The sequence below is a fragment of the Triticum aestivum genome, chromosome 2B (assembly GCF_018294505.1).
Source record: "Triticum aestivum cultivar Chinese Spring chromosome 2B, IWGSC CS RefSeq v2.1, whole genome shotgun sequence".
NCBI classification, from domain to species: Eukaryota; Viridiplantae; Streptophyta; class Magnoliopsida; order Poales; family Poaceae; genus Triticum; species Triticum aestivum.
Genome location: NC_057798.1, coordinates 776909843 through 776917363, shown reverse-complemented (window position 1 = coordinate 776917363; position 7521 = coordinate 776909843). Strand labels below are relative to the sequence as shown.

Below are 7521 nucleotides of genomic sequence, written 5' to 3'. Positions count from 1 at the left end.
GGACCAAATACCTCTTTTCAGCAGCCCAAAGGGCAGGAAGCGGCGGCCTTTGGTCCCGGTTGGTGCCACCAACCGGGACTAAAGGGTGGGCATTGGTCCCGGTTCGTGGGTTGGTGCCTCCAACCGGGATCAATGGTCGTGTGCTGGCACGGTGCGGCACGAAAGTTTAGTCCCACCTCGCTAGCTGAGAGGGGCGTGCAGTGGTTTATAAGCCCCACTGCCGCACCCCTCTCGAGCTCCTCTCCACTGCAGGCTTACGGGCCTACTTACTACTGCTTTGCCTGATGGGCCTACTGGGCCACCTGCGGGCCTAAATCCTGGCCCATAGTGGATTTCTAGTCGTATTCAGGCTGTGGGGGGCCAGTAGGAGGCACTTTTTTCCTTTACTTATTGTTGCTATTTTTGTTTTTTTTCCAGAATTTTTGTTTTGTTTTCTGCATTATTTATTTTCTTTTGTTTTTTTCTTTATATTTTAATTCTTATTGCTTTTAGTTTTAGAAAAATTATAAACTTTATGTTAGTGCCATTAGTTCTCAAATTTGAAAACACTTTTTTGTTTTTTTGTTTTGTTTCGTGCTTTATTTATTTTATTTTGTTTCTACTTGCAACAAAATACTTATTGTTGCTATCTTTATTTTTTTCCCAGATTTTTTGTTTTGTTTTCTGCATTATTTATTTTCTTTTGTTTTTTTGCTTTATTTTTTAATTATTTTTGCTTTTAGTTTTAAAAAAATTATAAACTTTCTGCTAGTGCCATTAGTTTTCAAATTTGAATACACTTTTTTTGTTTTCTTTTTGCGTTATTTATTTTATTTTGTTTCTACTTACAACAAAATACTTATTGTTGCTATTTTATTTTATTTCCAGTTTTTTTGTTTTGTTTTCTGCATTATTTATTTTCTTTTGTTTTGTACATTAAAGCATTTCAAATAAACTCTGAAAAAGTTGAAAGTTGAAAGTTTGCATGGTATCATAATTTCGTCTGTTACAAAGTTGGCATGGTATCATCATAATAGTTGCAGGAGAAAGTCTTCACTTTTTTTTCGCTTGTGTCATTTGCTTATTGCGCCGTAACCATGGATAATCTTCATCGTTTATCAGGATGGGGTCAGCCTTGACTTTGAAGGGAGGAATTTCATGAAACTTTTCATAATCTTCAGACATGTCTGTCTTGCCCTCCACTCCCACGATGTCCCTTTTTCCTGAAAGAACTATGTGGCGCTTTGGCTCATCGTATGATGTATTCGCTTCCTTATCTTTTCTTTTTCTCGGTCTGGTAGACATGTCCTTCACATAGATAACATGTGCCACATCATTGGCTAGGACGAACGGTTCGTCAGTGTACCCAAGATTTTTCAGATCCACTGTTGTCATTCCGTACTGTGGGTCTACCTGTACCCCGCCTCCTTACAGATTGACCCATTTGCACTTAAGGGACCTTAAAATCATGTCCGTAGTCAAGTTCCCATATGTCCACTATCTAACCATAATATGTGTCCTTTCCCCTCTCGGTTGTTGCATCAAAGCGGACACCGCTGTTTTGGTTGGTGCTCTTTTTATCTTGGTCAATCGTGTAAAATGTATTCCCATTTATCTCGTATCCTTTTCAAATCGTAACAGTCGAAGATGGTCCCCTGGACAACAAGTACAGCTCATCACAAACAGTGTTGTCACCTCTGAGACGTGCTTTCAACCAACTGCTGAAAGTCCTGATGTGTTCACATGTAATCCAGTCGTCGCATAGCTCCGGGTGTTTGGAGCGCAGATTGTTCTTGTGTTCATCGACATACGGGGTTACCAAGGTAGAGTTCTTTAGAACTGTGTAGCATGCTTGAGACCAAGAATATCCATCCCTGCATATTATTGAGTCCCTTCCAAGCGTGCCTTTTCCAGTCAGTCTCCCCTCATACCGCGATTGAGGGAGACCTATCTTCTTAAGGCCAGGAATGAAGACAACACAAAACCCGATGACATCCTTTGTTTGATGGCCCATGGAGATGCTTCCTTCTGGCCTAGCGCGGTTATGGACATATTTCTTTAAGACTCCCATGAACCTCTCAAAGGGGTACATATTGTGTAGAAATACGAGGCCCAGAATGACAATCTCGTCAACTAGATGAACTAGGACGTGCGTCATGATATTGAAGAAGGATGGTGGGAACACCATCTCGAAACTGACAAGACATTGCACCACATCACTCCTTAGCCTTGGTATAATTTCTGGATCGATCACCTTCTGAGAGATTGCATTGAGGAATGCACATAGCTTCATAATGGCTAATCGGACATTTTCCGGTAGAAGCCCCCTCAATGCAACCGGAAGCAGTTGCGTCATAATCACGTGGCAGTCATGAGACTTTAGGTTCTGAAACTTTTTCTCTGACATATTTATTATTCCTTTTATATTCGACGAGAAGCCAGTCGGGATCTTCATACTAAGCAGGCGTTCAAAGAAGATTTCCTTCTCTTCTTTGGTAAGAGCATAGCTGGCAGGACCTTCATACTGCTTTGGAGGCATGCCATCTTTTTCATGCAAACGTTGCAGGTCCTCCCGTGCCTCAGTTGTATATTTTGTCTTCCCATACACGCCCAAGAAGCCTAGAAGGTTCACGCAAAGGTTCTTCGTCACGTGCATCACATCGATCGAAGAGCGGACATCTAGGTCTTTCCAGTAGGGTAGGTCCCAAAATATAGATTTCTTCTTCCACATGGGTGCGTGTCCCCCAGCGTCACTCGGAACAGCTAGTTCGCCGGGACCCTTTCCAAAGATTACGTGTAAATCATTGACCATAGCAAGTACGTGATCACCGGTACGCATGGCGGGCTTCTTCCGGTGATCTGCCTCGCCTTTGAAATGCTTGCCTTTCTTTCAACATTGATGGTTGGTCGGAAGAAATCGACGATGGCCCAGGTACACATTCTTCCTGCAGCTTCCCAGGTATATACTATCGGTGTCAAGTAAACAGTGCGTGCATGCGTGGTATCCCTTGTTTGTCTGTCCTGAAAGGTTACTGAGAGCGGGCCAATCATTGATGGTCATGAACAGCAACGCCTTTAGGTGAAATTCCTCCTGTTTGTGCTCATCCCACGTACGTACACCGTTTTCATTCCACAGCTGTAAAAGTTCTTCAACTAATGGCCTTAGGTACACATCAATGTCATTGCCGGGTTGCTTAGGGCCTTGGATGAGAACTAGCATCATAATGAACTTCTGCTTCATGCACATCCAAGGAGGAAGGTTATACATACATAGAGTCACGGGCCAGGTGCTGTGATTGCTGCTCTGCTCCCCAAAAGGATTAATGCCATCTGCGCTTAAAGCAAACCATACGTTCCTTGGGTCACTTGCAAACTCATCCCAGTACTTTCTCTCGATTTTTCTCCACTGCGACCCATCAGCGGGTGCTCTCAACTTCCCGTCTTTCTTACGGTCCTCACTGTGCCATCGCATCAACTTGGCATGCTCTCCGTTTCTGAACAGACGTTTCAACCGTGGTATTATAGGAGCATACCACATCACCTTCGCAGGAACCCTCTTCCTGGGGGGCTCGTCGTCAACATCACCAGGGTCATCTCGTCTGATCTTATACCGTAATGCACTGCATACCGGGCATGCGTTCAGATCCTTGTACGCACCGCGGTAGAGGATGCAGTCATTAGGGCATACATGTATCTTCTGCACCTCCAATCCTAGAGGGCATATGACCTTCTTTGCTGCGTATGTACTGTCGGGCAATTCGTTATCCTTTGGAAGCTTCTTCTTCAATATTTTCAGTAGCTTCTCAAATCCTTTGTCACGCACAACATTCTCTGCCTTCCACTTCAGCAATTCCAGTACGGTACCGAGTTTTGTGTTGCCATCTTCGCAATTGGGGTACAACCCTTTTTTGTGGTCCTCTAACATGCGATCAAACTTCAGCTTCTCCTTTTGACTTTCGCATTGCGTCCTTGCATCGACAATGACCCGGCGGAGATCATCATCATCGGGCACATTGTCTGGTTCCTCTTGATCTTCAGCAGCTTCGCCTGTTGCAGCATCATCGTGCACATCGTCTGGCTCCTCTTGATCTTCAGTAGCATCACCGTATTCAGGGGGCACATAGTTGTCATCGTACTTTTCTTCTTCGCCATCTTCCATCATAACCCCTATTTCTCCGTGTCTCGTCCAGACATTATAGTGTGGCATGAAACCCTTGTAAAGCAGGTGGGTGTGAAGGATTTTCCGGACAGAGTAAGACTTCGTATTCTCACATATAGGGCATGGACAACACATAAAACCATTCTGCTTGTTTGCCTCAGCCACTTCGAGAAAATCATGCACGCCCTTAATGTACTCGGAGGTGTGTCTTGAACCGTACATCCATTGTCGGTTCATCTGCGTGCATTATATATAATTAAGTGTGTCAAAAATCATTACAGAACATCATGAATAGATAATTAAGTGACCAAATTAATAGAAGTTCATCATCACATTAAAACCAGAGTACATACATAGTTCTCATCTAACAACATAAAGCTCTGCAGAGCATCTAAATTAATTAAACCATACATTGAAACTATGTAAAACATTTCAATGTGAAAACAAATGCGATCATAATCGCAACCAATGTAACAACTGATCCAATGGCACAATGATACCAGGCCTCGGTATGAATGGCATATTTTCTAATCTTTCTAATCTTCAAGCGCATTGCATCCATCTTGATCTTGTGATCATCGACGACATCCGCAACATGCAACTCCAATATCATCTTCTCCTCCTCAATTTTTCTAATTTTTTCCTTCAAGAAATTGTTTTCTTCTTCAACTAAATTTAACCTCTCGACAATAGGGTCGGTTGGAATTTCCGGTTCAACAACCTCCTAGATAAATAAAATCTGTCACGTTGGTCGGCATAATTATCATAAACAATAGATGAACCAATAGTTATGAAAAGATAATATATATCACATCTGAATCATAGACAGGACGAGGGCCGACGGGGGCGGATACCAAAACCATCGCACTATATAAGATGCAATAATAAAAATAAGAAAATTATACAAGTATCTATATAAACATACAAGTAAGAATTTTTTTTTCTTTCAGAAAGAAGATAATAACAAGAGGCTCATCACGGTGGTGCCGATGACGAGATAGGCGCGGGCGATCGACGGCGGTGAAGACGGGGACGGAACGTGACGGACTGCTAAACCTAGACAAATATTGAGGAAAATGGAGCTTGGAGGTCGAGCTTCGAGAGAAGAAAGCTTAAGTAGTGTGGCTCGGGCATTCCATCGAACACCTCGTGTGCATAGGAGGTGAGCTAGAGCACCACAAAGCTCTCTTCTCGCCGGCCACGAAAAACAGAGCAGTGGGAGTGCTCTGCTCGCGGACGAGGGGTATATATAGGCAATTAATTGGTCCCGGTTCGTGGCAAGAACCGAGACTAAAGGGCAGCTTTTGGTCCCGGTTCATGCCAACAATCGGGACCAATGGTGATGGGCCAGGAGCGAGGCACATTGGTCCCGGTTCGTCCCACCAACCGGGACCAAAATGTCCAGACGAACCGGGACCAGTGGCCCACGTGGCCCGGCCGGCCCCCGGGGCTTACGAACCGGGTCCAGTGCCCCCATTGGTCCCGGTTCTGCATTAAACCGGGACTAATGGGCTTACCTGGCCTGGACCATTGCCCCCTTTTTTACTAGTGATAATCTACAAGCATCATTTGCAGGCGGTTCAGCATAATAGCATTGCATCACCTAGAATAGGATTAGTGTTGCATCATTTCAGAAGACCCTGCCCCTTTAAGCCGCAAAGTAGAGATGAACAAGTCATCACCGAACAAATGCACCTCTACGAACTGAAACACGACGTGGTTGTTGGTTCAGACTTTAGAGTGACCGGTCGGGTACATGCGTGCAGCGCACCTAGGCGCTGGTCCGGGAATAAACTTGCGCCAACAAAGCTTAACTTACCAGATGTCACGTGTGAACCTGCAACCAGTAACAATTAACCTGGTATATTGTGCCGTTACACCTTCCCTAATGTTTATCTAGTGTTAAATAATCTTAATAAGAAAAAGCTGGAGTAGCTCAGTTGGTTAGAGCGTGTGGCTGTTAACCACAAGGTCGGAGGTTCGAGCCCTCCTTCTAGCGATTTTTTATTTTTATTTTAAATTTCTGGCAACCAACATCATATATGCATCACATTTTGCCCCAAAAAAAGAAAAACAATAATCTATATCTTTTTTGTTTCTTCTTAGCTCTTGGTGACCAACATCATATATGCATCAAATTTTGCCCCCCGAAAAAAATCACTGCAGTATCAGGTATGTTTATAGAAATGAACTCTTGGCGACTTTTCATTTTTATTTAAAATATCTGGTGACCAACATCATATATGCATCAAATTTTGCCCCAAAAAAGAAAAACAATAATCTATACTGTTTTTTGTTTCTTTTTAGCTCTTGGTGACCCATCATATATGTATCAAACTTTGCCACACACAAAAAAACCATTGCAGTATCATGTATGTTTACAGAAACGACCTCTTGGCAAGGTTAGGGTTTAAAAGATATTTTGTTTCAACCTGAGGTAACTAGCGATTTTTTATTTTTATTTTAAATTTCTGGCAACCAACATCATATATGCATCACATTTTGCCCCAAAAAAAGAAAAACAATAATCTATATCTTTTTTGTTTCTTCTTAGCTCTTGGTGACCAACATCATATATGCATCAAATTTTGCCCCCCGAAAAAAAATCACTGCAGTATCAGGTATGTTTATAGAAATGAACTCTTGGCGACTTTTCATTTTTATTTAAAATATCTGGTGACCAACATCATATATGCATCAAATTTTGCCCCAAAAAAGAAAAACAATAATCTATACTGTTTTTTGTTTCTTTTTAGCTCTTGGTGACCCATCATATATGTATCAAACTTTGCCACACACAAAAAAACCATTGCAGTATCATGTATGTTTACAGAAACGACCTCTTGGCAAGGTTAGGGTTTAAAAGATATTTTGTTTCAACCTGAGGTAACTAGATTTGTATTTTTTACACAAGACCCTTGCAACAACAGAGCATGTTTCTCTTCAGGAGGCCAACCACTCTTCCAGACCTAAATGCAAGTACCCTTCTCTATCCCAACCAGTCCACGCAAAACTACTAAGTATTTTCTGTAGTTACGTCAAGTCTGTTTGAGTTTAGGTTAATTCATGTCTCACGTTCATAGACAAAAATTATCAGATTGAGCTTTGGCTCCAAGAGTGGCTTACCAGTGAATTGACGTTCCATATTGGATTGTGTGCTACTGCTAGACTTCTTTAGTTCTTAGTATTTTTGGTGCGGCCCGTCACACTTTTCTGGTATCACTGTGTCTCTTGGTTTGTATAAACTTGATAATAAATGGTTCGGTTGTATGCATGGGCGAAGCATAGGGTGGGGATGGAGAAAGCTTTCGTTTTCTACCACATCTCCAATCTCGTGGGCGGACATCAAAGTTTACAAAATCGATACCTGCACGGCGTCAATT

The 7521-nt window shown here is 42.5% G+C and overlaps 1 non-coding gene across 1 annotated transcript; it reads left to right on the top strand.

Annotated features, from left to right (window-relative positions):
• The first annotated feature begins 6063 nt into the window (after positions 1-6063).
• TRNAN-GUU (transfer RNA asparagine (anticodon GUU)) lies at positions 6064-6137 on the top strand. Its single transcript has one exon. It is a non-coding gene; the product is annotated as a tRNA-Asn (tRNA).
• The last annotated feature ends 1384 nt before the right edge of the window (positions 6138-7521 follow it).